We start from the raw sequence: 27,874 nt of genomic DNA, 5'->3' as shown, positions 1-27,874 counted from the left end.
CGCGCCGCGCGTGCGCCTTGCGCTCACAGAGAGCGCATTGAGAGGAGGGCTCGTTTCGCCGGCCGTGTGCATTGCTCGACCCAATACACCGACGAGGGCGACGAGAGTACAGGGGGGAAGAGGATTCGAAAGCAGTGCCTAGGCTGCCTGCCGGGGCTTGATGAGCCTGGCGTGTTTGCGGACAGATTCGAGCCTCGCACGTTCTCTGCCGGGATCGATGCGACGGCGTGCCAGAGCTCTCGCGATTCCGCGCCCCATGTGCGAACGCAAGCTCGAGCGCCTATGAAAAGGATATGTAAATTGGGAACACTCTGCTCGACCGCCGATCGCATGGCGACACATAAAAGAGCGCCCATGCGGGGCCACGCAGCCTACCCCGAATCGGGTGCGCTTGCTTGCTGCCGCCGCGCGAGGGGAAGAGGGGGCCGCGTCGAAGCGGCAGTCGTGCCCGCGTAGCCGCAGGGCCAATCTAGAAAACGGTCCGATCTCTTCCGCGACGAACGAGGCACGCCCCGCTGCGCCTCGATGAGATTTGCGCGATCGCAGAGAAAAAAAGAGAGACGAGCGGAGGGACGCGCGTGTTCGCCTGCCTCGGTACCTGTGCGCGTGTCCGCGTTGAACCCCGGTCAGGCGCCACCACCGCACGGCGGCGTGACGCCCTCCGCGGCAGTTGGCGCCCTCCGGCGCTGCTGCTAATTCGTCGGGCAGCAAGGCAGACCCTTCGATGGTGGGCGACGACCGGTGCCGTTTATGCTCGCGTATCCGGCCGAATGCGCTGTTCATTAGCGCGGCAGTTTTGTGCAGGGGCCGATGTTTCGGATTTCCCGACGACACAGAGCGGTCTCCAAAGTACAGTGTTATTGTGACCGAGTCGGCTTCATGTATTCGAGATGAAAGTGGGAGAAATTATTCGTTGATTAGCCAGAGCAGCACGTGGCGCACTACTCTGCGCTGGCGGTTAGGGACTCAGGGTATTCCGGAGTACGGCGCACGAATGAAATACGGGTGAATGAAATTAGAGCCCTTATGTTGTCATAAATTTTGTCGACGTTTGGTTCAAGGTTAGTTGATAGCTTGCAAAGGCTGTCACAATGCATCCGTGAATTATAAAGACTCAGCCTTGCCAGTTTCGAAAGTTCATTGTTCTTGCGCTATGACGGCGCACACTAACGGGGGCAAGATGGACACTGAGTGCAAGCGAAGCGACAAACTGACCTGAATAATATTTCGCTTCTTTCCTGTAAGTTTGTCTTCGTTCCCCGTAACTGTTCACGTGGTCTCCGTCAGTGCGTGAGGTACATAGCTCAAGTACAATGAACGAACACCAACTAGCCCAATTCATCGCTTTAATAAATGTCACTTCCGCAGTTTTTTTTTTCGTGTTTTTTCGACGAGAACATGTAGTGTGGCTACTGAAATATTAGCCTGGTAGGTGCGGTGTTTAGGTTTAGTGTTCTTTTCAAATTTATTCGACGAGTGGTGAAAGCGTTATTTTACTGTTTGCTTCTTGTGATTTTTTTTTTCTTGTGAAGGTACCACTGGGCTCTTTCGACGCGGAGATAAGCCATCAGCAGATGTTATTTATTTATTTATTTATTTATTTATTTAGTTTACAATACTGCAGACTCTCTTGAGTCCAGGCAGGAGTGAGCAGATACAGTGCAAAAAGAAAAAGAAAACATTGAGTAAACATTCACTACAAAGATATGGAAAGAGCAAAAAAATAGACGATGCATCATTCAGACATAGCTCTCAATTTTGCGAGGAACACTTCAACATTGGGGCTGTCAACAACGTCCCTCGGTAACAGATTCCAGGATGCTATGGTGCTGGGAAAGAATGAAGGCTTAAATGTATCAATATTTGTACCATGCTGTTTGAGCTGTTTGCCATCATTGCAACGAGTGTTGGAGCGAGACACAGACGTTATATAGGGAGACAAATCAATTGGTAAAAAATCATTATACATGAAATACAAGAGCTTCAACTTTGATTCGGCCTGCCTAGACTGCGGGGACTCGAGGCCAAGAAAGCTAATGATTTCTGTAACACTGTCAGTTCTCCTGTACCTATTGCAAATAAATCTTGCAGCCATCCTCTGTATTTTCTCTAGGTTGGTAATATTCTGTTTCGTATGCGGGTCCCACAAGGTTGATGCATACTCTAAACTGGGCTTAACAAGGGGTTTACAAGCCGTCAGCTAAACTTGGAACGGCGCGTTGCAATGCTTGCATCAGATGGCTCGTAGGGCTCGGAGTGCGGTACTATATATGCTATCTGTGTGGCTGTTCCAACTTAGCGTTCGCGAGATTGTTACTCCCAAGTACTTGATTGCTGGTACTTCCCTTATCGGTATGTTTTCTATATAATAAGTGTGCGTCATGGAAGTAGTCTTGCTACAAATGCGCAGTACGCCGCATTTATTGATATTTAGAACCATCCCCCAGTTCTTACACCACTTAGCAACACTAGTTAAATTGTCATTAAGTCGAGATAGGTTGGCGGGTGATCGAACCAATGTGTACAAGACACAGTCATCTGCGAAGATCTTGATTTTTATATGCTGGTCGACAACCTTTGCAATATCATTAACATAAATAAGAAATAGGATAGGTCCCAGAACGGAGCCCTGGCGCACGCCTGATGTGACTGGGAGAAGTGCTGAAATGCCGTTATCAACTTCGACACACTGAAAACGATTGTCAAGATAAGCCTTAATAAAATGAACAAGTTGGCTACTGATTCCAATGTTATTAGGTTTTTGAATAAGTTTACTGTGGGGTACTTTATCGAACGCCTTGGCGAAATTCAGGAATAGTGCGTAAACCTGGTCCTGATAGCAAGAAAAAAATAGGGGCAAGTCGTTATTAGCTGAGTGACTGTAGATAATCTGCGCCGAAATCCATGCTGCGTATCTGATAAAAGCTTGTCTTCTAAAAACTGGCTAATATGTTTGCAGATGAGATGCTCTAAAAGTTTACAACATGTTGAAATTAAGGATATTGGATGGTAGTTTGACGGATTTGAACTATCATTTGACGGGTTTAACAGGTTTCACGCGAGCGATTTTCCACTCAGAAGGAAGTACACACTGGGATAGTGAGTCTTTAAAAATCACCCACAACTAGTGGGATACCCATTCCGCATAACGGAGAAGAAACGCTTCGGGTATGTTATCAGGGCCGCATGCTTTTTTTTGGGATCAAGGTTCAGTAATAAGCTTTATACTCCTTCCTGAGAGACATGAAGTTTATTCATGACGTTGTCAGCCCTCTCTGGTTTAGGGGCCGAATCGTAACCATTCTGCGCAAAAACTGATTGAAAATACCTATTAAATTCATCGGCCACCTTTTTTGCGTCCGTAACATAGGAGCCGTTAACAACCAGTGATATGCAATTAGACTGGCCACCACTTAGAAATCTCCAGAATTTACTACGCGCTTCCTTTAAATAATTCGTTATTGTAACAAAGAAAGAAGAGTCCTTCGCTTGCTTCATTTTGTTTTTCAATTCGGCTCGTACGACAGATATGCCCGAAACCGGCCGCTGGGGCACCCGCCTTAATCGCTTTAGTTTTCTTTTAACATGAATGATATCTCGAGTGATCCAAGGGTTATCGTTTTTCCTCTTAACCTTGCGCGGCACAAACTGATCTAAACAGTGCAAACAAATAGACTTGAACCTGGACCACAATACATTTACATTATTATCAGCACCAAAATTGTCGAAATTACTTTCTAAATAGTCCGAAATACTTGTATCATCTGTTCGGTTGAAGTCTTTCACAAAAAGAGGGTCCTTCTTTGCTTCCGCTAATTTTTTTTAATTGAATGGTCGCAAACACGAGTTTATGGCCAGAAATTCCGTCCATAACAGCTACTTCGGAACACTCTATTTTAGAGTTTAACATAATAAGTCGAGAATGTGACTTGATGTGGCATTAACTGTAGTAGGCGTATTAACAATCGGGTTCACATCACATAAAAAGCCAGTATTAATTAATAATGCTGAGTGTTTGTTATGACCGCCAGTAGTTATCATATTGGCCCAGTCAATGTTAGGGAGGTCGAAGTTCCCACCCAAAATAAATTTCGCTTGATCACCTCTGAAGCGCTGTACATAGTCGCAAAGTTCCTCAAGGAAAGCAAGATCAGCCTTCGGAGGCCAATACACAACACCAATGACAACCCTATTACCAAGAAATTCGGCCATGCAGAACAAACTTTCATGGCCCGGTATGCCTGGCAGTAGGGTTGTTTTTATGTGTTCTTTAACCACTATCGCGACTCCACCACCACGAGTCTGTCGATCACATCTAAAAATTTTGTACGACGGGGGCACAATTTCGCTGTCCTTGACGTCAGCATGTAGCCAAATCTCGGTAAGCAATGCTATGTGAGGGCTTAAAAGGAGGGTTTAAAAATCGGTCACCTTGTTGGCATACTTTGGTCATTAAAGGATACAAGCCGTAATGGAACAACTGTTCGGGCTTGTCACTTAGGTGCGTTGGCGCCTTTACGCCTGGTGGCTACCCGACTTTCCTTCTGGACGGCTGAATCAACCAGGACACTCGAAGTGGCATTAATATCTGTTTCTTCAAGAAAACTAGCCACCTTACACCTCTGATTTTTGACCTTGTCCCACACGTACACTTCCTTGTGGAATATCAACTTATCATGGCGAAGGTACACCTTATCTTCCGGCTTTTTGTCCAGGACCGTAGCCCAGAGCAACTTTCTTATCCTCTGAATTCGAACAGAGTAATCCTCAGATATGGAAATATTTGTGCCTTTCAATGTCTTGGCGTTATTTAGAAGCTCTACTTTTTCGTTAAAATCAAGCAGTCTTAAAATCACCGGTCGTGTTTCGTTGACTGCTTTTTTCCCTAAACGAGGAATCCTCTCAATATACTCACTTTTACTCCCAAAGTTTGTTCGAAGATTTCGCCCTTAACTGTCGGCTTCAGAGATCTGTCGGTTTCAGATTCAGGCTCATCTACACCAAAAATAATCAGATTGTTGCGCCGACTATAATTCTCAAGGTCGTCCACTTTCCGCTGTAGTGTTGCAATTTCACCTTGAAGATGGCGCACAGTACGCTCACAGACCTCAGTCTTTTCCGCTAGAAGCACAAACGCTTCCATTTTCTTTTCAGTTGTAGCTAGTCTTTTATTTGTATCGGTTATGTGCACGTCCAACTTATTACTTATTGCTTTAAGCTTACTTGACAAGTCCATTTGATTTTGCAAGATTGCTGCTAGTTGGTCACCTACTGACGGGCCGGGGTTCATTTCTACATCGCCACTTAAAAGTAGAACGAGAAAGCAAAACGAGTCAGAACATCCCGCCACTCACATAACACGCCCGGGCAAGGCAGCACGACCAGGCACAACCCGCTAGTGCCACTTACTAACCTGATACACTTTTTAGAGACAACTGGTTATCTACACGAACTATAATGCAATGCAGGTTTACCTGCTCTGACGTTGAGTTTCCTTTTGTCTTGTGACTGGGGCAGCATGGCCTTAGTTGCCTTTGTGCCATTAAACCCAAATTAACTAACTAACGACCAGATACAAACGCAAGCAGGGCGGTACGCAAGGTACGCAAGGTACGCAAGCAGGGCGCCGTGTACTAACCTACACGAAAAGGATGAACAAATTTAGCCGTGACTGCATTGCCCGGCCGCCGCCTCGCCCGAAATGCTGAGGAACATTTTGTTGTAAAGTCATTACAGCCTATTGTTACCAACGACACAGCGACTATAGGCTCTCGAAGCTTTCAGATAGTTGTCATAGAAACGCATAGAGGATAACGTTTGCAGATCATGGCCTACTCACTCACTCTGTAAGCTTTACACACTTAATGCTGGACTCCAGCGCATTCTAGTTCCACAGTTGTCTAGGCCTATTTGAACATAGATGTTTGGACATCGCGCGTCTGCTTGAATTAGGACATACTTACAATGCTACACGCCGATCCAAAGCTTTCGGGTTGCCTACTTTAGACCATGAATACAACTTCTTGCAAGACACAGCGTTCAAAAGAACCCACGCTTAAATAATCTAGGCTTGTATTCCCGAAATGCCTTCACGCTAGAATAGGTCATTAGAAAATGTTCCAGCCAATCCTGATGCTGGACATATGATTAGTGAAGGCGGCCAGCCAATGCAAACAGCAATGACGAACGGAAAGCTTTGTGAATATGGCCTCTAAGCATATTTTTTCCATCTTTAGACCCTCTGGCTTCTTGACTGCACTGCGCACGTATTTCGTAAATACGTCATCGTACATATATAGTGCAGTAAGTGCGCAATTAATCGTTCAAAACCTAGACTTTTTTTTTTCTTCTCTTCATCTGCTTCAAAGATGACATGCTATCATCCCTGAAACCTTCATTTGCAGCCTGCTGAGCAGTGCAACACTGTAGCTGTCTCTCTTGGCAGCGGGCGCTCGTACATAGTAGCCCGGTCGCATTTTGCCCATGGAATTTCGTCACCATCCTCCTTCCTATAGGCTGAACATCTTCCTGAACGCTAGAAGCTTCAGCAAGAAACTATAACTGGGATATTGTCCGTGATCTCTTCAAGAAAACTATCCTGTTATATTACTGGGCTGAACGACAACGAATTGGCTTGGTCGCTGCAGTCGAAGCGTAAATTGTTGCAGAGTGCAAGCAGGGATGTAGCATGTCTGCTTGTGTTTTACGTCTATGGCCACAGCAGTGGAGATTACAGCGGTACACTGTACAGGGCAATGTCAGCAAAGCCATGCGCCGGCGTCCCCAATTAGCGACGAAAAGGGTGCGCTCCTTATACACACGAATAATCTTTCGTGCGCAGGCACGTACAGACAATCCGGGACCCGATCATCATGGCGCGCCCTCATAGTGCGCATCGACGAATAGCGACGGGCTAGGGGGCATGTTCGTTCAGCCACGCAAAAGAACCATGACCAGCTTTCAATATTGCGTGCTATCAGTGATAAATTACGCTTCCTTTCATCAGAGTTCCATCATTGCTTTGTATATATAGCCTATAAAACCGGACTGGTTGTCTGGCCTGTATAATATGTATTTACCCAGGGCCCGCATCACAGTGCCCCGCAGAGTATTAGAGAGTGAAAAGATCCGAGAGCGTACAGAGCTTTGATCTCTCTCTGGTGTTTGATAATTGCAACGTTTTTGAAGTTGATGGAATCCTGGGAACGACAGAATTTCAGCAGTGTATTGAGATAAACTCTACTTGGGTAACAGCAGCTACTGTGAGGGTAGCGCAGTTTTCATGCTAGCCTTCTGAAGCCCCGCGCTCTGGTCTGGATGTGAAAACCCGCTGGAGGGGGGGGGGGGGCGGGGGGGGGCGTCCTTGCTTTTAGAATATCGCTTTAAGCTATGAAACTTCAATTTAACGCTTTCCAGTTGGCTGAAGCAGGTAACGAGACGACGAGCAGCGACATAGGCTCACCTTCTCCAGCAGATTCTTCTTCTTTTTATTGTATTTGGTGGCCTGGTCTAAACGGCTTGCTATTTAAACCACCTTTCACTTTACACGGGTGTAAAACAGGTTGTGAGTACCCGTGATGAAGTTATGCACCCTTCTTCCGTTGTCGAGACCAGCAGGCAAAATGGAGACTGACACGACGAAAAGTGTCACGAAGCCACCAAAACCGGAATAGCTGAATAGTTCAGTAGTTTCTGCGTGCGCTTATTACGTTACATTGTGCATATGCTTAAAATGACACAGTTAAGGCGTTAAAGCTCGAAAAAGACGGCACTACGTACCAGAGCTGCTTTAAGTGAAAAAGCGCTTCATGCGCACTTCTCTCAACCTTAAGTTGTGCAATAATAGCGCACGGCTACATGAAATGAAAAGGCAGTCTTTCATGAGTAAATATCCAACCCATGCGCAGTGGAGACATTGGGTCATCATTTGACAAGAAACCACGCGGTTAACCAAAACAACTTGACCGGTTGGTCCAAGTGGCAATATCTTCACGTAACTTGGCAGTCGCCTGAACCCAATCTAACAAAAAATTCCTTCTTGTGCGCACGAATACTGAGCAGAACGTCCGTGAGATTTAGTCAAGAAATAAGACATACACAATTGCACAATAAGTTCAGTGTTTCATATGACAAGCGTAGTTCAGTTCTGATGACCTCAATTAGAGATGAAAAGATGAGGTAACAACAACTTCATTATTTGCCGTTCGACTCCACCAAAGTGCATTAAGTAAATGCAGCGCTTTGAACACAGTATCATTGTGTAATGTACTTTGCTGAACATACAAAAGTGGTTTTTGTTTTTCCTTGAGCCCTTTGGCGTACCAAGGCCTTGTTTGGCTTCGCGCTCCGTTGGGCCGGTGAGCTGCGAACCGTTCAGTCTGTTTGCGCTTAAACAAATAAATCTGTCGGGGCTTTCAGACATACCTATCACTAATTTCTCTGAGAGAGCTGTTTGAACTACGCTTTAGCGCGGTCTCTCTCTTTTCTTCTTCTTCTTTTTTTCAGGAAGTATGAAATTCCATTGTTGTTTCAAAACAAACACCAGGAAGCATTGCTATTCGTGCCCGTTTGCTCGTCGCACTTTTGTCCAGAAAACTAACGCACCATGTTTCTTTCTCACCCATTCCCCTCCCCGTCCCAATTTCTTTATATTATCGATACCTGTCTTTGTAAATGAACGAACTAATGGTCTTTGATAGTAGGAAAAGCGCTTCCCGACAGCTATGAGTGTTCTCTAGGGCGCTGTAAAGTTCTGTCAGGCATTTCTTCAGTCAGAACTTTAATTTTGGCAAGCTTGTTAATGATTAATTGGGGAGAATGCAGCACAGAAGTAACAGGCACAAGGAACACACAGCACACGGAACCAAAGCTACGCGCTCTAACGTAAAACTATTCCAAACTTTTCTATTCCGATTCTGCAAACAGCCGTCCGCGATTGGTCAAAAACTTTATTCGACCACCCCCACTTCACCTCTCTGTCGCGCGACGTCACGAAAACCGCGATAGCTCCCCATCTCATATAATGTGTACACACTGATTATGCATGATTGGGCCGAACAAGAGAAAAATAGTTATTTCTAATTCGACGCCTTCTCGCCATTAGCCTTGGGCTATTGGTCAAAAGTTTTCGGGCTGCACCCACTTCACCTGCCTGTTACGCGACGTCGCGAAACCGCAAGAACTTATCGCGTCAAAGTGACGTGTACGCGTTAAAGACACATTAACATGCCGAACAAAACTGAGTTTTCTTCTGAATAGCTGAAGGCTGCCCCGTTCCGAAAGCAATAAAAGATGGCTGCGGCCGATCGCTCATGCACTGGCTATTCGCACCTACCGGAGAGCATGGGTTTATTCGCATATAATAAAACTTTTTGCGTGGTCGTGTAACGTTTTCGAGCACTTCCGGCACGTTTACGACCTCGGTTTGCCAACTCTTCTTTGCTAAGGATCTGTTTAGCGTCATTATTAAGCTTTCGTTGCATGCCGCCGCGATTTTCGACCAGCCACTGCAAGCTAAGTAAGGGAAAGCGGACCAATCGCAGACGCTGGTACCAACCTCTTGATCCGGTTATCGATTTTCAGTGCAGTGGCTCGGCCCTATCGAATCCCTCTCCACTTGAGCGTGGTCCTCGCCTCTTGTCAGCCAATTAGATAAGAAAAGCCGCTCAGTGCCGGCAATGTTATTTGTTTTTCAAGCAAACAAAAGTGACCTCCTATGAACGAGGAGAGCGTTTGATTGGTATGCTGAGACAACCCTGCGGATGACCGCCCGATGCTTGCGTCGGCGGTTACGGAAATTTGACGCCAGGAGATTGGAATAAGAACATATTGGAATATTTTCACGTTATATGGCCCCTGTCTCGTCTTCAGGGCTTGCACAAAGCGGCGCGGCGTACACTGACTTACATGATCTCGGGCGCTGTAACGTCTAGCTATTACAAACTTTTCTATTCCAATTCTGCAATCAGCACTCCGCGATTCAACAAAAAATGTTAGGGCCACTTCGCCTGTCTCAGCCACTTCGCCTGTCTGTCAGGCGACATCATGAAAATCGCGATAGCGCTTCATCTGATATGACGTGTGCGCACTGATTATGCATAAATATACCGATTAAAAGAAAAATAATTATTCCTGGTTCGGCGCCTCTGCTATTGGTCCAAAATTCTTGGGCTACACCCACTTCGCCTATTTGTCACGCCATGTCACAAAACCGCAAAAAACTCACCGCGTTAAAGTGACGTGTATGCGTTAAAGATAGATTAATATGCCGAACAAAATTGAATTTTCTACTGAATAGTCGGAGATTGCCCCGTTCCGAAAGGAAGAGAAGATGGCTGCCCGCCGATCGCTCAGGCTCTGCCTATTCGTATCTGCCAGAGAGCATGGTGGTGTTTTGCGCCTAACAAACGTTTTGCGTGGCAATATAATGTTAACGAGCCCTTTCGGCACGTGTATGACATCACTTTGCCAACTCTTCTTTGCTGAGGATCCGTTGTAGCGGCATTCTTAACCTTGCGTTGCACGCCGCAGCGATTTTCTACCAGCCACCCCAAGCTAAGTAAGGGGAAGCAGACTAATCGCAGACACCGGCCCCACCCCTCCTCATCCGGTTATCTATTTCCACTGCGCTGGCTCAGCCCCATCAAAACCATCTCCACTTGAGCGTTCTCGTCGCCTCTTGTCAGCCATTCATATAACAACCGCTCAATGTAGGCAACTTTATTCGTTTTGAAAGCAAACAAAGGTGACCTCCTAGAAACCAGAAGAGGCTTTGATTGGGCTGTTCAGAAAACGCTGCGGGTCACCGCCCGAGGCTTGGGTCGGCGGTTAAGAAAATGTGACGTAAGGACATAGAATAAGAACAGATTGGAATAATTTTACGTTATAGTGCGTCTCCTATGCGCTTTGGAAAAACGGATACTAACTACCATAAAAGGAATTTTCAGGCGTCCGCATTTGTTTTGATAAAATGAACCTTACGTATTTATGAAGAACTAATCCATGGTGTCTTCTAGTTAACTTGATCAACCTTCCTTCGGTTAACTTATCTATCTAATACGTGATCTCATCGTTGTTAACGAAACTAAATGAGATGAAAGCCATAGATCTCAGAAATGAAGACGTAATTGATCATCGTTGGCAGTATCCTATTCCGCATACGAGCGCCGATGATGTGTTAGTATGCTAAAACTAGAAATAAAGCAACCCTCATATTCTTACAAATGATTTCCTTCTTAGCGACGTCCAAAATAACTTTATTTTGAATTTGACTCGACGTCCACCTGAATGATTTATAGCGTTTAAATGCGTGGTAATCGCTAAAGTTCCAAGGAAAGGTCGATGACTGTCATTTGTTGCCTAATGTAGCAGGCATTGCGTTCGACAGCCGCTGATTTTCGGACTCGGACCAAATAGTCTCTTTCCACAGAATACAAAAAGATTGTTTGGCTCTGCTTGTCATTCCAGCGCTGTTTTTCCTGTGCATTACTTTTTAATGTGATCGCACTTCGGCGACAACGCCACGAGAGAGAGAGAGAGAGAGAGAACGCCAAACTATATGCTTTGCAATGCGGCTCTTCATATCGCTGCATCGTAAACCAAGCTGCAGTTATATAATTGGGGTTATTGAAGGACTATGCTCTGCTGTTGCCATTTGCTTTAAAGGAAGTGTGCCTGCAAAATGAAACAAGAATAAAGTAAAGCTATCAGGATTTCAATGGCAGCTTTTCGTAACCATATGCGCGCAAAGCCCCGTATACGCAAGAAAACATGAACCGATCGCGAGCAAGTGCGAAGGGCGTCAGCTGCAGCAGGACGAGCACGTGTGCGGGCCACGTCAACACCATTCGAGAAACACGACCGAGTCCGGCATGTGCGCGGCGCAGCGACGCCACAGATTCCTCTCGCAGGTGCGCGGGCCAGTCACTGACACCCGCGAACAATTGAGACCTCGCGAGAGAATCGAAAGAAATAACTGACGGGGCACGACCACTTGCGGTAAGCCACAGTCGTTTCATCGGAGTTGTCTTGCTGTCGTACCTATGAGGCGAGAGCAATTATTTTGCAAGCCGCTTGGGCTTCCCCCTTAAAACATTTATATTCGCGACTGTTTCGTTTGCCAGTGGCCCGCCGCGTTCGCTCCACGGTCATGGCGTTTCCCCGCTAGAGCACGAGGTTGGGGGCGCGATTCCCCGATGCTTTGGCTACCGTGCGACGGTGGTGGAATGCAGACGTGCTTGTGAACCGTGTTTGTGTGCACGTTGATGAATGCCTGGAGAAACCCCACTCCCTCGTCCCGCGATGACGGCGTCTATCATAACGATACTGTGGCTGTGCGAGTTGAAAAGCCACAACTTATTTTTATTTTTTTCAGAGAGTGGCAAAATAATAATCCAAGTGCCCGCTGATTACGGGAGTGTTCGACGCTGAAGAAGTTTCCTTTGTCGTCACCTGCATGCTCATAGCAACGTTGCTGTTCGTGTTCATTGGCAGGAAACTCGAGAATCACATGGAGGAAAAGTTGCCAAGTCACTCCATAGCTTTGCTTTCACACCGCTGTTAAACAAGTGGGAGAGGCGTGGTTCGTACACTCACGCATCGCGCTTACGATGGGCCTCCTCTTCCGTTCTGCGCTGAACACGTTTTCTTTTGGGCGCCACGCGAGCGACGCCTGCTCCGACTGCAGTGTTCCAGCGGAAGTGATCGGTGAGGCTGAGCAGCTCCAGACAGGTGCGCGAAAGGCAGAGCGATCGGTCGCAGAATGGCTCCAGAAAAAGAGACATCCTGCACGACAAGCTGTATTTAGAGTCGAAGGTAGGCGTCTTCCAAAGCATCATCAAGCAGATGTTCGTTAAATTTAGGCGGTGCTGAAGCAAATGAGAGAAAAAAAATTTGACGGTGAAAAAATGGCACAGCGCAAAGAAGACAGGGGCACAAAAGGGCGACACGCACACAGCGCTGACTTGCAACAGTGTTTCCATGTAGGCCTGAAGTAATAAATATATCGGTTGCTACCATCCGCAACATGTGAATAATCTGCAGAAACCTGGAACATCATGTCCAATGCTGATAATGATAGCCACATGCCGACAGTGCACCCTGAATGCTTGTCATTCAAACTTTGTTAAGATATGCTATTTCCAGAGATGAAAATGCAATCGAAGAACTGACGCAGGAGCTATCGAACTTCCTGGTGAAATCTGCCTCAATAATTTCACGTGTCAGCTGTGAACTATGCTTAGCCAGCACTTCGTGTCTTTCCAAGTTAACAAATTACATTATGGGGCTTTGCGTGTCAAAAGCACTTTCTGATTATGAGGCACGCCGTAGTGGAGGACTCCGAAAATTTTGACCTCCTGGGGTTCTTTAACGTGCACCTGGGGTTCTTTAATGGGGCCTCGTGCTCAGCAGCCTAACACGATAGCCACTGAGCAACCACGGCGCGTCTTTTTTTTTTTTTTTTTTTTTCGAAGTGTGGCTTACAACCGTGATCGCGGCGATGAATACCCAGATGACCCTGAACCATGGTGTACATACTGTTATGGTGCTCCCTGAACGTTGATTTAAGCACCTGTCTGTTTGTCCCACGTACTTCTTTCCGCAAGTGAGAGGAATCACATACACCACACCAGCGACGTAGGCACTAAACCCTTCATGTGTTTCGCAAAACAACGGTCACGCCTGGTTTGTGAATCAAACTTGCAAAGCTTCGCTAGATTTTCCGGACCGGAAAAAAAAAAAAAGCACCGCAACACCAGCGCGTTGCCTTACCCTCTTCAGTTTGTGGGTCACATTATGTATATACGGAAGTACTGCAAGTTTCTTTTCTTTTCCGCTGGCGGACGTAGTGCTCGATTATCTTCGTGTCGCTTGATTTGCTTAAAAAGTTTTTCCGCGACAGCTGATACTAAAGCCTTCGTGTATCCGGCAAATAACAAGCGGTCAACCTGAGCATCAAAGCTTTTTTGCATAGAATGCGGACATGACCGTCTGAGGGCACTGACGAGGCACATATTAACGATTCCTCTTCTTACTAATTTTGAAGGTCCTGACTGGAAAGAGAGAAGCGGTTTCCCGCTAGTCGGTTCGAATGACCAGCACAAATGTCTACTCGACATGTACAGCTTGACGTCTAAGAACCTTGAAAAGTTATTTTCAGGTACCTCATGCGTCAGCTCTAACGGATGCATGTTGTTTCTGAATACATCTAAGACTTTCCCTGCAGCGTGTTTAAACACCTCCTCCGGACATTCAATGAGAACTAAAAATTCGTCTACATATCTACACACTTTAGCAACTAGGGACATGTCAAGAAACGTTCGAATAGTGGGGTTTTTATGTGCGAGGTAACTGTCACTGAGGACAGGCACAAGACATAAACCTATGCAAATTCCACTTTCCGGTTCCACTACTACCAAGAAACAGAAGTAGATTTAAGATGAAATATTAACAATTCTAAAAACCCACTAACCGCAATTCCTGTCTCATTCTGGAATGCTATCGATCCAAAGTTGTCAATGCAACCTTCTACACATTTTAGCGTCTCGCCCTGTGGGAGGGAATAATACAGGTATTGTACATCGATATGAAAAGCCCTCAGACCCTTATTGTTTCATTTTGAAAAACCTGATGACAGCGTCCGAGTCTCTTACCAGATAAAGGTCGGTCGTCAATGGTTAGCAGATTAAGGTTATCTGCACAAATATTGCGACACATTTCTGCCACGTATCAGCTGTCGCGGAAAAGCTCTTTAAGCAAATCAGGCGTGGCGAAGATGATCGAGCACCACGTCCGCCAGCGGAAAAGAAAAGAAACTTGCAGTACTTCCGTATATACATAATGTGACCCACAAACTGAAGAGGGTAAGGCAACGCGCTGGTGTTGCGGTGGTTTTTTTTTTTTTCCGGTCCGGAAAATCTAGCGAAGCTTTGCATGTTTGATTCGCACGCCAGGCGTGTTCGTTGTTGTGCGAAACACAGGAAGGGCTCAGTGTCCTGCATCACTGGAGTGGTTTATTTGATTCCTCTCTCTATTTTGGAAAAATGTGTGTGGGACAGACAGACAGGTCCTTAGATGATCGTTCAGGGAGCACCATAACAATATGTACAACACGGTTCAGGGTCATCTGGGTATTCATTGCCGCGATCACGGTTGTAAGCCACACTTGGAAAAAAGCGAAGTGTTGGCTAAGCATAGTCCAGATCTGACACGAGAAATCATTGAGGCAGATTTCATCAGGAAGTTTTATAGCTCCTGCGTAAGTTCTTCGATTGCACTGTCATCTCGGGAAATAGCATATCTTAACAAGGTTTCAATGGCAAACATTCAGGGTGCACTGTCGGCATGTGGCTATCATTGTCAGCATTGGACATGATGCTCCAGGTTCCTGCCGATTATTCACATGTTGCTCATGCTAGTATCCTATATATTTATTCCTTCATGTATTCATGAATAAACTGTGGCAAGTCAGCGCTGTGTGCGTGTCGCTCTCTCATGTCCCTGTCTTTTTTTTTTTCTGCGCTGTGTCCTTTTTTCCAATGAATGACCAACAAGCCCAAGCTTCCACGATAAGCGGCTTGACGATAAGCCAGTTGGATAAGACATGACGAAATGTAGCAGGCTTTGTGCTTCGTGCTGTGCTTTGTAGGCTCAGGAAAATTTTCTTTCTTTATGTACGACGGACCAAATTATCATGTACTGTCGTTGCCGAACTGTTTAGGAGCGCGGTGCGGTTGAAAAGAAACACGATATTATCAATTATTAATGTAAAAATTGACGACCACAAATGGAAGAAGCTCGGGGGTGTCGGGTGTTAGACAAGAAACACTGAAAGCAAGAGATTTCCAATTTCTGCTATAGCATTTTCTTTTCCCCTTCGTAAATCGTCACTACGTTGCAGTCACCAAAAAAAGAAAAGAAAAACGCGCGCCCTTCCTCCTGGAAGGCAGAGCCCTTGCTTCCGAAAAAAAGAGAAGCTCGAACGCACTCTCTATTCGCTCTACAGACTTTGAGGAATCAGAGTGAAAAAAATTGCTTATAGTTTATTCGTTTTAAAATTTGTGCTCACTTCGTTGTGTAAAAAATATATTAAGAACACTGAGACATAAGAAATCAATATTTCAGAAAATGAGGTCTGTAGCGACCGTTCCCATGGCAGCGGGGAGAAAATTAGACTCAATTAAAGACGCGGGAGGCGATTTGGGAAATGGCGTCCAATTATGGCCTGTTTCCTATTCACTGAACATTGAATAAAAAAAAAAGGCATGGGAACCTTCGTAAGCATTGCTGAATGGTCCCCATAGAGGAAATCTCCGCTTTCCAACACGCTTCTGCCAAAGCAGACGATGCTCGTTTGCGAGGAACAGCGCATGTTTGCGCGCCACTGCCTACGCCGAAATGCTTCAACTCTCGTATTATGCGGTGCGTCTGAAGATTTGGTCGCAAGCGGCAATGAGCAGCTCTGACGCCGCGTTTGGCCGGGCCCTCCAAAGTGTAAGAGGCATTTCATTCTAATGTTTGCTGCCTTTCTTTCCTCTCACTCTCTGTCTTTTTGTTTCTACGTCGCGTGCAGTGCCTTTTTATATTTTTTTAACGCGATAGCGCAGAGAGCACCATGTCGGAGAAAATCCGGTGCCGGTATCGGCGTCGGCGCCGATGTAGGCGTTGATGGAGTTGTCCGTGAGCGGAAATTTCCGTATGTGTTTAAGTATATGTACATTCCGAACTTTCCTATATGACGTGCGGTATATGCGGGATATAATGCCACACCATTTTATCGTTAAAGTTGGACATAACTTGTCTTAAATTCCTGACAAAGTTATTCCTCGGAACTTTGATAATGGCAGCCCACAAACAAACGCCACGAAGCAAAACACCAACAGCGCATGCATTTTATGATAAATCTTCTCAGACTTAAATATTAAAAGTGCGAAACAATAACAGAAACCTCAAAATTATGTAAATTTTTTTGGCGCGGCTGTGCATTACCTCCGGGATCGGCGCACGCAAGAGGCCACGTTTCTACCAAAAAGTTCGCCTTCGTGCATAGCGTTCGCCGCCAGAGTTTCCTGGTAAACATTACAGTCACATAAGCTGCAGTTGCCGGGAAGCGTGAGAAGCAGTCAAGGATCTTCGAATGCTATCTCGTTCCACTCCTAAAGGCGAAGCTTAAGCGTCCTCCATATATTTTTTTTATTATTACTTTTTTTCTTTTTGTAATGTAGTTCTGCGTAGGCAAACTTCTCCGCTATTTCCTCTTCGCAGCCAAGTTCGCCGAACTTGCTTTATTTCTCCCTGTGACGTTCGGCTTTCTTGCACGTACGCTCACTGTGCAAAGAAGTGCCATTTACAGAAGCGCAGTCAAAAGTGGATGGGCCTACAGCTGAAAGCAGGGGCTTTCGTTCTTGATCGATAACTTTCGGCGATACTTTCGCTTTCGCGGGACGTAACAAACGACGCGATGCATAATTGTAACGACGACCGTACGCTAACATCACGAAACTTCTGCCGTCCGCACTGTCAGTGCACTCGCCGACAATCTGAAGGTGAAAATAACAATTGAGGGGAAGTACGTCCTCCGCAAGTTTTCTCTCGCCACGTCAGCTCGCACTCGCTTAGCCACTCGGCGCACAGTGAAATCACGCCCAAGAAAGTGTCCATCCTCATGCCCAGTGATCACCTGGTGGCCATGAGACCAAATCATGCATGGGCTGCGATAGGCAAGGACACGCTGTAGAAACCTGGTGGTTACGAAATTATTTTTTCTATCTTCCCCAGTATTCGGTCGCCAACTCGATTGCCTGCCGCAGTGGCCGCCCATTCCGATACGGCAATAATGCGAAAGTGCCCGTGTGCCCAGATTCCTATGGACGTTGAAGAAATCCATGTCGTCGATATTAATCTGGAGGCCCCCACCGCATCGTCTCTCATAATTCGTACGTTGCATTTGGGACGTCGAAACTCTATCGATTAGTATTATTATAAAGAGGCACGAGAAGGAGGCGAGGATACGGGTAGAAAAGGAACGTCATCGGGAAGGAGACAGACCGAGTCCCAGCTACTTTCGGGAACGGGAGCGATGGTCGAGTGAATATGTGTGAAAACAGAGCGAGAGAGAGAAGAGCTGTATGAAGGATAAGGAAGTGGAACAGAGAGGCAGCCTGGCTTGCTACCCTAGAAGAATAATGAAGGTGAAAGGACGGCACGTACCCGCGCAGATATTGATTTGACAAGATTGTTGAGCTATTGTACTAACACGATGAAGAGGAACTTGATCCAAAAATAGCTCAAAGCTCTTTCTGCGCTAAAATAAATAAACTTGCTAGATGCACCGAAAAAAAAATGAATTATGGGGCTTTACGTTCCAAAACCACTGTATGATTACAAGGCACGCCGTAGTTGAAGAGACTGAAAATGTTGACCAACTAAATCTAACTACACGGGTGTTTTCGCACTTCGCCCCTCGAAATGCGGCTGCCGCGGGCGGGATTCGATCCCGCAACCTCGTGCTTAGCATCCCAACACCATAGCCACTAAGCAACCACGGCGGTGATGCACGGAGGTAATTGAGTGGGGAAAAAAAGTATGGGGGGGGGGGGGGGGGAGCGCGCGGGCACGAACGAAATTCTAGCGCCCAGGTATGTGGCGCCGCCTCGGTGACAGGAGCGCAAGCTACAAAAGCTTGCGTTATCACCTCATAGATGGCGCACCATCAGCGGCTGCCAACCGGAAAGCACGGTTAGAGAGCATGGTATTGATCGCGCACTTTCCTTGCTCCATGATGGCGCGCGCCGGGCAGGCTCCCTCCCATGCCCCCTCCCTTCTTCGGTGTGATGCTACCGCCGCTACGCTGTCCGCTTTTAACTCCGCAGCGGTGCAGCTATAAGAAGAAAATAGCTTTAAGACGGTGGCGCTGTATTTTATCTGATAAAACTCCTTCAGTGATTCTTAGTTTTTCTTAAGAATTTGTAAGGAATTTGTAAAGGAAGTATAGACGTGGTATGAACCCTTTCTACCGACTAGTTCGCTCACTTCAAATAGATGGTGCTTGCGCCGCGCCTAGCGCCTACCTTCGAGAGGAAGAGCGGCAGATACACAGTGCATACCTGCGAATCCTCACGAAAATCCGGTGTCGGCGTCGGCGCAGATGTCTGTGAGCGAAAATTTCCGTCTATACTTTACATATATGTACATGCCACTCCTTCCTATATGACATGCGGTATATGCGGGTGATGTTTCCACATCATTCTATCACTAAAGTTGCTCATACCTTGTCTTACATTCTTGAAGAAATTATTCCTCAGAATTTTGAGAATGACAGCCCACAAAGAAATTCCATGAAACAAAACACCGACAGCGCATGCCTTTTGTGTTAAATCTTCACAGACTTAAATATTAACGGTGCGGAACCATCACAGAAACTTGACAATGATGCAATTTTTTTGGGGGCGCGGCTGTGGCACTACCCCCGGGATCGTACCACGCAAGAGGCGCGTTTCTACCAGAAAGCTCACCTTGGTGCATATGTTCGCCGCCAGCGTTTCCTGGTAAACATTACGGTTACATAAGCTGCATTTGCCGGGAAGCGTGGGAAGCAGTCAAGGATTTTTTAATGCTATCGCGTTCCACTGTTAAGAGGAGGCTTTAGTTCGGGCCCAACTCCGTTGCGGCTTATTCATATACATGTATAACGCAAAAACTTCTTTCTGAGATAACCCCTGGGCTGATATTATTGAAATTTGTTGCATTCGAGAGAGAAAGTTAAATTCTAGTGACTGTTGGAAGCGAAATTTCAATTTGGGTCCTGAATTCTGTTAAAAATATTTTCGAAAATTCGAAAGTTTGAAAAAAAAATACAAGCATGAAGTTTACATATTCATACCTCTGCATCAAGAATAGATATCGCCGTTCTGTAAACGGCATCCATTAGACCATTGAAAGCGGACCAATTCGATATGTCATTTTATATCTTACGTGAATTCGTTACGTTGTTTACAAGTGTTCTGCAAAAGATGTATTTCCATATTGCTAAAATTTTTGAGATTCATGTGCAACATATCAATTTTGTCCGATTTAGGCGCACTATTAAGATGCAGTTCACATAATTGTATTATCATTTTTCGTTGATGTGTTACGGTGTTGTAAACTTGATCGTTTCGTTTTCTGACAATTTTCGATTTTTGCCAATTTTTAATAAAACATTAATGACCTAAATCAAAAATTCGAAACCAAGTCACTATATTCTAAATTTTTATTTTAAATGCAATTGATTATGGGGTTTTACGTGCCAGAACCACTCTCTGATTATGAGGCACGCCGTAGTGGAGGACTCCGGAAATTTCGACCATCTGGGGTTCTTTAACGTGCACCTAAATCTAAATACACGGGCGTTTTCGCATTTCGCCCCTATCGAAATGCGGCCCCCGTGGCCGGGATTCGATCCTGCGACCTCGTGCTCAGCAGCCATAGCCACTCAGCAACCACGGCGGGTATATTAAATGCAACAAACCTTGTAAAATTTGGTGCAGTGGTTGCCGAGAAAAATTAATTCTCCTTTTACACGTTATTTAGATAGGAGCACCCGAGCTAAAGCTTCCTCTTAAGAGGAAACTTTAGATCGTGTGCTCCTATCTAAATACATTTAAAAGGAGAATTCGTCCGAAATTTTTTTTTTAAAGATTTTCAAGTATTCCAATGTTTGAAAAAAATTGAAGCACGAAGTTTACAAATTAATAACTCTGCGTCAAGAAGAGATATCGCGGTTCTGTAAACGGCATTCACTACATCATTGAAAGCAAACAAATTTGACATGTCATTTTATATCGTACGTGAATTTGTTACGTTGTGTACGAGGGTTCTGCAAAAACTGTATTTTCATATCACTAAATTTCTTTAGATTTATTTGTAACATATCAATTTTGTCCGCTTTAGATATGCTATTAGATGCAATTCACATATTTACGATATCATTTTTCATTGCTGAGTTAGAGTCTTAAATTTGATAGTTTCGTTTTCTGAAAATTTTTAATTTTTACTAATTTTCAATAAAACATTGATGCCCTAAATTGATAATCCTAAACCGACACTCACCAGATTTCAAGTTTTTCTTTTAAATGCAATAAACCTCGTCAAATTTGGTGCAGTGGTTGACGAGAAAAACGAATTCTCCTTTTACATGCATTTATCTAGGAACGCCCGAGCTAAAGCTTCCTCTTAACTAGGTTTGATCATGGTATGCATGTCATGTATTCATTGCATGGCGCGCCACTTATTCATGGCATCCATGACATTCATGTCATGAGTCTCTTATGCCATCGTGGTGCCATTGTGCTCCTTTATTTAACTATATCATACCAGGATATGATAACATGACACGCATTTTTGACAGGCTTTTTTATGTCACGTCATGCATATCATGGCATGCATTGCTAACCTAGGCAACTAGGTATGTGCTCGGGGTCCTGCATGACATGAAATGTCATTCATGTTGTCATGCAGGCATGCATATCATGACATGCATGACATTTCATGCAAGTGTTGACATGACATGACATGCGTGCATGTAATTCTTGTTTTGCATGCCGTTTCATTCGTGATATCATGCATGCATGTCAGGCATGCTTTTTATGCCTGTCATTGTATGTCCTTCATGCACTGACATAAGTGACATGTCACGTATGTGATTCATGTCGTGTATCAGGCACGTACCCAGGATTTTTTTCAGGGGGGGGCCCAACCCAAGGTATCTTTTCTATGCAAATGAGGGGGGGGGGGGGTACCTTTACTAGTAGAAATGTGAATAACACCCACCATTCGCACATAAACAAGTGTAAACCCACAAAAGAGAAATGAAATAAGGTGTGTTTTACAGCTACTTGGCAAACAAGGAACCATGTCAAATGGACTCGCGCAGGAAAGAAGCGCAGGAAGAACAGTGCCAAGAACAAGAACTGAAAGCGTAAAATAAGAATTACTTTAGTAGAATACAACTTAAAAAAAGCAGCAGTTGGCAACCAAGGCACACGGACCGCGCGGAGTTGTGTTACTCCGCCAGCCAATCACAGAAGCAAACAAAATCGTCGTCATGCGGCCTTTTCAATATGGCGTCGTACTTGATACCTCCAGAGCATCTCCTGTTCTTGAAGAGTCTTTTCATTGGCGGAAGCAATGAGGTGTGCAACAGACATGGACAGAGTGTATGGAGTCTGAGCATCTCACTCTTCAAAAGTCTGCGGTGCAGTTCATTTCACTGTTGAAGCCGTTTTACTCTTGAAACTTCACTGCTAACTGAAGTGAAACTTGACTGTAAATAGTTGCAGAGAAGCAAGCATGTTATTTCAGTTCAATCAAGAATTAGGCTTTCGCCATTCCCCTAGAATAGGCGAGGGAAAAGGTATAAAATTTTATTTTATTTTTGTGGTTAGCGCCTTAGTTGGGTAGCAGAAAAAGTTTGAAGAACGAATTAGTTGCAGCCTCGCGGAGAAACAGTGGCTGGCGGACTTAAAGGGACACTAAAGGTTACTATGAAGTCAAGTTAAAGTGATAAAGCGATGCTCCAGAACGTCTAAGGCGACAATATAATCGCGAACAGCGCTTTAGTAACCGAGAAATTGAGGTAAATGGCATGACACGATTTGAGACCCGGTACTAGCCCGATGACGAAGGCACTCCTCATCATAATTTATGTCGCTAGTACTCACCTACTCGTATTAAAAAGACCATTTCATTAGATTGTAAGACGGAAGAAAATGGTACTTGTCTACTTCAATTCGATTCTAAGAAAAAATAGCATTTTGACGTTACCCTTCAGTATATGGGGGGTCGAAAGGTTTCGTTTTGGCGCGACTCTGCGGCGCGCGCGCTTTGGGGTTTCAGTTGTTTCGTTATCGCGTTGTGCTGCGCTGGTTCTGCTGGCTCGCGCAACTTGCATTTGGAACAAGCAGCGAGTATGCCACGTCCATGTGATGTCGTGGTATGCGCGAACGGTCCGCGGAACTTGGCCAAGGGCAGTTACAGCGGCGAATCCAACGTTACTTATCACTGTGTGCCAACGAGTGAACCTCTCCGTTCGAAGTGGTTAAGTGCCGTACCTCTGCCACAGCGCGTTGGCAAAGAGCCGAAAAATCGCATAGTGTGCTCGCTGCACTTTCGTCCAGAGGATTACGAGTTCAACGCCGACTTACTGAAGCCGTGTGGAGTGCCTTTCAAAGCAATGCTTTCCCGTAGCGCTGTTCCGTCGGTCTTGCCTGCATTCTCCGAAGCGCAAGAACAACTGCAGGTCGAAGACGGGGCGGTGAGTGCGGCACTTGGTTTTCACGAAGGAAAAGCTACAAATGTGCGAATATGTACAGCCATGACATACAGTTTCCGTCGCAGTAGTACACAACGACGCCGGCAGCGCGAGCCCTCAGCAGCAGGTCACGTTCATCAGCGCTTAAATCACTGAAGTCGAGCCCGGCATCGCGAGCCAATGTGCCGTTGTCAGGGTCGTCCATTGCCACGAGCGTCGAAGTTGGCATCATAAAATAAAGAATTAGCTTATCGTCGCGCGCTTTCCCTTCCGCTAACCACCATAGTTCCGCTTTCGCGCTGCTGTCGGCTCTGTCTTGGCTCTGTTTCTGGCCACGCGTTTGCGTTTTGCGCAGAAAAGCCGTAGCGCCGTCTGCCGCTGCCGTTTTACTCACCGACGGCGCAACGTCACTATGAGACCAAGACGTCACCACACCTCGATCGGAGGGCGGGTGATTTGAACAGCGGTAGAGGTACGCGGGCGTTTCAGAACGCATTTTCCCTTAAAATAAGTCTCTTCTTCGCATGAAACAAGCGTTTCGAGGTTCCTGGGATGCTATTTCAACAGTCCACATTGACTTAATATTAACCTTTAGTGTCCCTTTAAGCTGTAGCCGACTATAGTAATGTTTGTTGAATTCGCTCTGGAATAATTATAGAGAAATATGTATTTGCAGGACAATCACAGTTCTTTTGGATCCCTCGTTGACTGCTCTAGCAAGTGGCACAACTGACTCGCTTATTTATTTGGGAAGTTACGCAACGATGCGTGGCCGCCAGTCCCATACAACCGCGTAGGGCACAGGACGCTGGGATTCTAAACGTACTGCGCCCACCGCTGAAGGTTAGAAAGACACCTATATATATAAGCACAGCAGAGAAGAGGCTACGTCAGACGGCTCGAATGATAACTGTATAAGCGTCATCCAGTAGACACGAAATTGTTCTCCACTTCCAGCGGCGTTTTCTCTGCTTCCTAGTTAAGTAAAAAAATGTTGATCCATAAATATTTTCATAGACAATGGGTAAATTTGTTAATTTTCGCTTTTCCTTCCTGTTTGGCTGTTCTCTCTCCCTTAGTAGATCGCTTAATTTCTCAACTCCTGGTGACTCTCGTTTCCAGTTGGCAATTTTGCACGAAAAGCGCTGTACAATTAGGGAAAAACTAGATGAGTTAATGGGTGAAAGTCGTATTGCCCATGAGTTTAAGGGTTATTGCAGAGTCTGATGATGGACGCTGTCTCGCATTATTTTATTTTCCACCTTATCTAACCCATATCACGGGCATATGGTTTTGAGGATCTGTCAGCGTTTCGGCGAGCCTTCACTCGAGGAAATAATGAAGAAAAAGGAAATGTTAAACGCAATTGGCGTTTTATCCGGCCGCAGCTCGTTCCACGTGCATACAGACCAGCTGACCTCGAACCGAATCCCTTTCCTGGTCCCTAGATCAGTCTAAACAAAGAAGGTTGAACTAACGAACCAACAGTGATGCGTGTGACCGTTGAATAGACGGTGACAACTGAATGCATCTCAAGTTAATCGCGCGGGCACGGAATCGATGAGGAAACTGGCCTTCGCATCCCAGTAGATGCCGATAACTACCCCATGCAAAAGCGGTGAAAAAGGCAGCAAAATGTTGACCGCCGAATAGCTGTCAAGTCTCAACATTGATTTGGCGGCGCTTGAGGAATGCGTTTGAGAAGTGGTGGCGTGCACGGGGATTAGGGGGGGGGGGGATGCGTCCTAATTTGGGGGGGGGGCCCCCCTTGGGTACGTGCCTGTTGTGTATGTTATTTCATGCACTTATATACCATACATGGCATGTCTGTATTTCCAAGGTAACGACAACAAAGTTTTCAAAGAACACTTTATCCGTCTAAATTGATTTAGTGTATTGCTTTAGCGTACTTTTAACGAGTGATGAACGATATTATGTCATTTTCTGTAAGGTACTACCAAACTTCAAGGCATTGATGATTTATGCTCGGAGCGCGGAACAAAAAAATCTAGTGCGATTACCAGATTCGCGGGTGGTTACGTAGAAAATTAATAATGTAATGAAATCGCAACCAAAATCGAACAATAAGTATGACAGGCCGTGCCTTCCGAGCTACTGGCAATGCGTAAAGGGACAACGATGAGCGAATGACAATGATTCCGACATAATACAGAGGTTCAACGTATAAGCTGCTGCACTTCAACGGGGTTCACTCCTTTCATCCAGTGGCGAGCACGAACTCGGTCCACTACTGCCACTGAGGGACATCGCGGGAAAACCTATGCAAGACCAGCCCTGAATGTCTTGGGCAGAAGTCAACGACGCACTATGCACCCGACATCGAGCTGTACTCGCATTTTGTGTGTGTTCAGTGCAGCACAGTCAACGTAGATAGTGCAGAAAATCTCGACGGGCATGATACAAGCTATTGCAGTCACACGCCCCTTCTATGTCTAACAACTGAGGAGAGAGCAAAAGAAATACACATCTTTAATGAGCATAGGGATGGCTTGATTTGTAGCAGTGGATCCGCCTTCACAAGAATCCATGCGCCGTCTTAGCTACGACCGCACCTTTAACCATCATGATCTTGGAAGACCGGGAGTGCGGTGTAGAAGGGCGAGGTCGTATGACTAACAAGAGCACATAAGAAAGAACATGGTAGTCAACACAAACTTGTCACGTAGCCGTTGTTATGCTCTGAGGTGTTTACAAACCCACAATGTTGATGTCAATGTCACGAGATGCTGCGGATTGCGGGTTTCTGCTTGCTCGTAATTTAACACTGATTTCAAATATGTTTTAAGCTACATCGCCATTGATTATGATGCGTCTGTGTCTACATAAATTGAGCTCACAAGTTATGTTGAGTTCGGAATCTTGTCAGTTTCGATTTTCAAATCAGGCCATTAGAATTATTGTTCGACGTGCGACTATACCACATGTTTGTTGCTGACAACTCATCAACGAGGCGATCTTTGTTACTGTCTACCACAAAGCACGCGTATTATCCAAAGTGAATGTTTTGTCTGTTAAAGGATATATATATATATATATATATATATATATATATATATATATATATATATATATATATAAATATTGGCTTCTTACGATATGACTAATAAATATCGGGCCCCTCGGTTAACACCCTTTTTCTCGTCTATATATATATATATATATATATATATAGGCGATTGGGTCCTAGCTTCCCTCGCAGCTAAATTCTCTCGCTGCTTTGACCCTTCCTTCTTTCTTACTTTCTTTTATACATTCCCCTCATATTGCAACGCCTTTGTTTGATGAGACCGCCACAAAATGGCTTGCGTGTTCGTCTACCATTTAGTAGCACACGTACCGCATTTCCTTTCTTATCCCACTCATTTCCCGACGGTCGAGCGAATTCCCGACCTCTAGCGAATTCGCGGTGAATAACCCTCTAACCAACGAGTAAGTCTCTTTAGCCTCCCGTTGTCTCTCACAATTTTTTTCTTTATAACTTAATATACGAAGAGATTGTGTCGCGAGAACTTACTGTGTCTCTTGAAGAAGGTTGTTCTACCAACCGAAAATGTTGGGCAAATAAACCGAAGAAAACCGTGATGTTGTGCTTCTCATCCTTTTACATATATTGTTCGAAAATGTTTTGGAAAAACACAAGCGTTCGGGTACTGCTTGAGCTAAGAAGAGAGAGAGAGACGTAGAGGAAAGGCAGGGAGGTTGACCAGATATTAGTTCCCGGTTTGCTGCCCTACACTGGGGTTGGGAGATAGGGGTTAGACAGAAGACAGAGAGGGAAAGGTTAAAAAATGCACACACAGAGACACACACACGAAAGGCGTTCCAGTTAGCTCCTTATACAGTGGGCTGCTGAAGTGACGAATCCTATCATTACCCTTCTCTTTTCTTTCTTTCTTATCTTTTGCATGGATATGGATTTAAACAATGGATTAGCGCCTTTGGGTGACGCCAGATACTACTTGTCACAAACCAAATAAAGAAAGAAAAGCTCTGAAAGCGCAGAAAACACGCAAGAGAATACACAGGAATACAGAGAGACATGCACAGTCCCGCAAACGAGTGGGCCAACGCTACACATAACTATGTCATTACACACAACAACCTAAGTGCATATAACCATCTTAAACGTAATACAAACTCATGTTAATACAAACAGACTAATCATCTTGCTGTTTCCCAGGAAGACTTTTAGAGCGACAAGCGTTTCTACTTTGTAATGCTGCTTTTGGCCATGGGCTAAATATCTCTTGTATATGCTGTATAAAGCACATACCCGAAGCTCATCCCCCGCTGTTAGTTTTGGGAACTGGGAACGTGCCGTGAGAACTCGGAATCACCCCCACATCTTCGTCTGTGCGGCCTCAAGTGCACTGCGGGCCATACTAACGCGTTGTACGCTGCAGAAAACGTACTACGTGTAGGCTAAACCGCACTGATGACGCTGTAATGCAGTGACAAAATGTATTTTCGCAAAGGTGTGAGAGATTGGACAACTTCTTGTAAAGGTTGGTAATCAATAATTCAAAGCATTTGCCCTCGTGTACTTGCACACGTTCTGCACATACA

At 45.3% G+C, this 27,874-nt stretch overlaps 1 protein-coding gene and 1 long non-coding RNA gene across 3 annotated transcripts in view; both read left to right on the top strand.

Moving 5' to 3' along the window:
- Positions 1–27,874, top strand: part of LOC126547913 (GTPase-activating Rap/Ran-GAP domain-like protein 3) — a 587,729-nt gene that overhangs the window by 207,529 nt on the left and 352,326 nt on the right. The window lies entirely within an intron of this gene.
- LOC140215299 (uncharacterized) lies at positions 18,836–26,890 on the top strand. The gene is made up of 2 exons (XR_011892256.1): positions 18,836–19,150; positions 25,514–26,890. It is a non-coding gene; the product is annotated as an uncharacterized lncRNA (long non-coding RNA).

Source organism: Dermacentor andersoni, chromosome 1, assembly GCF_023375885.2.
Source record: "Dermacentor andersoni chromosome 1, qqDerAnde1_hic_scaffold, whole genome shotgun sequence".
Taxonomy (NCBI): Eukaryota; Metazoa; Arthropoda; class Arachnida; order Ixodida; family Ixodidae; genus Dermacentor; species Dermacentor andersoni.
This window is presented reverse-complemented; position numbering and strand designations above follow the sequence as displayed.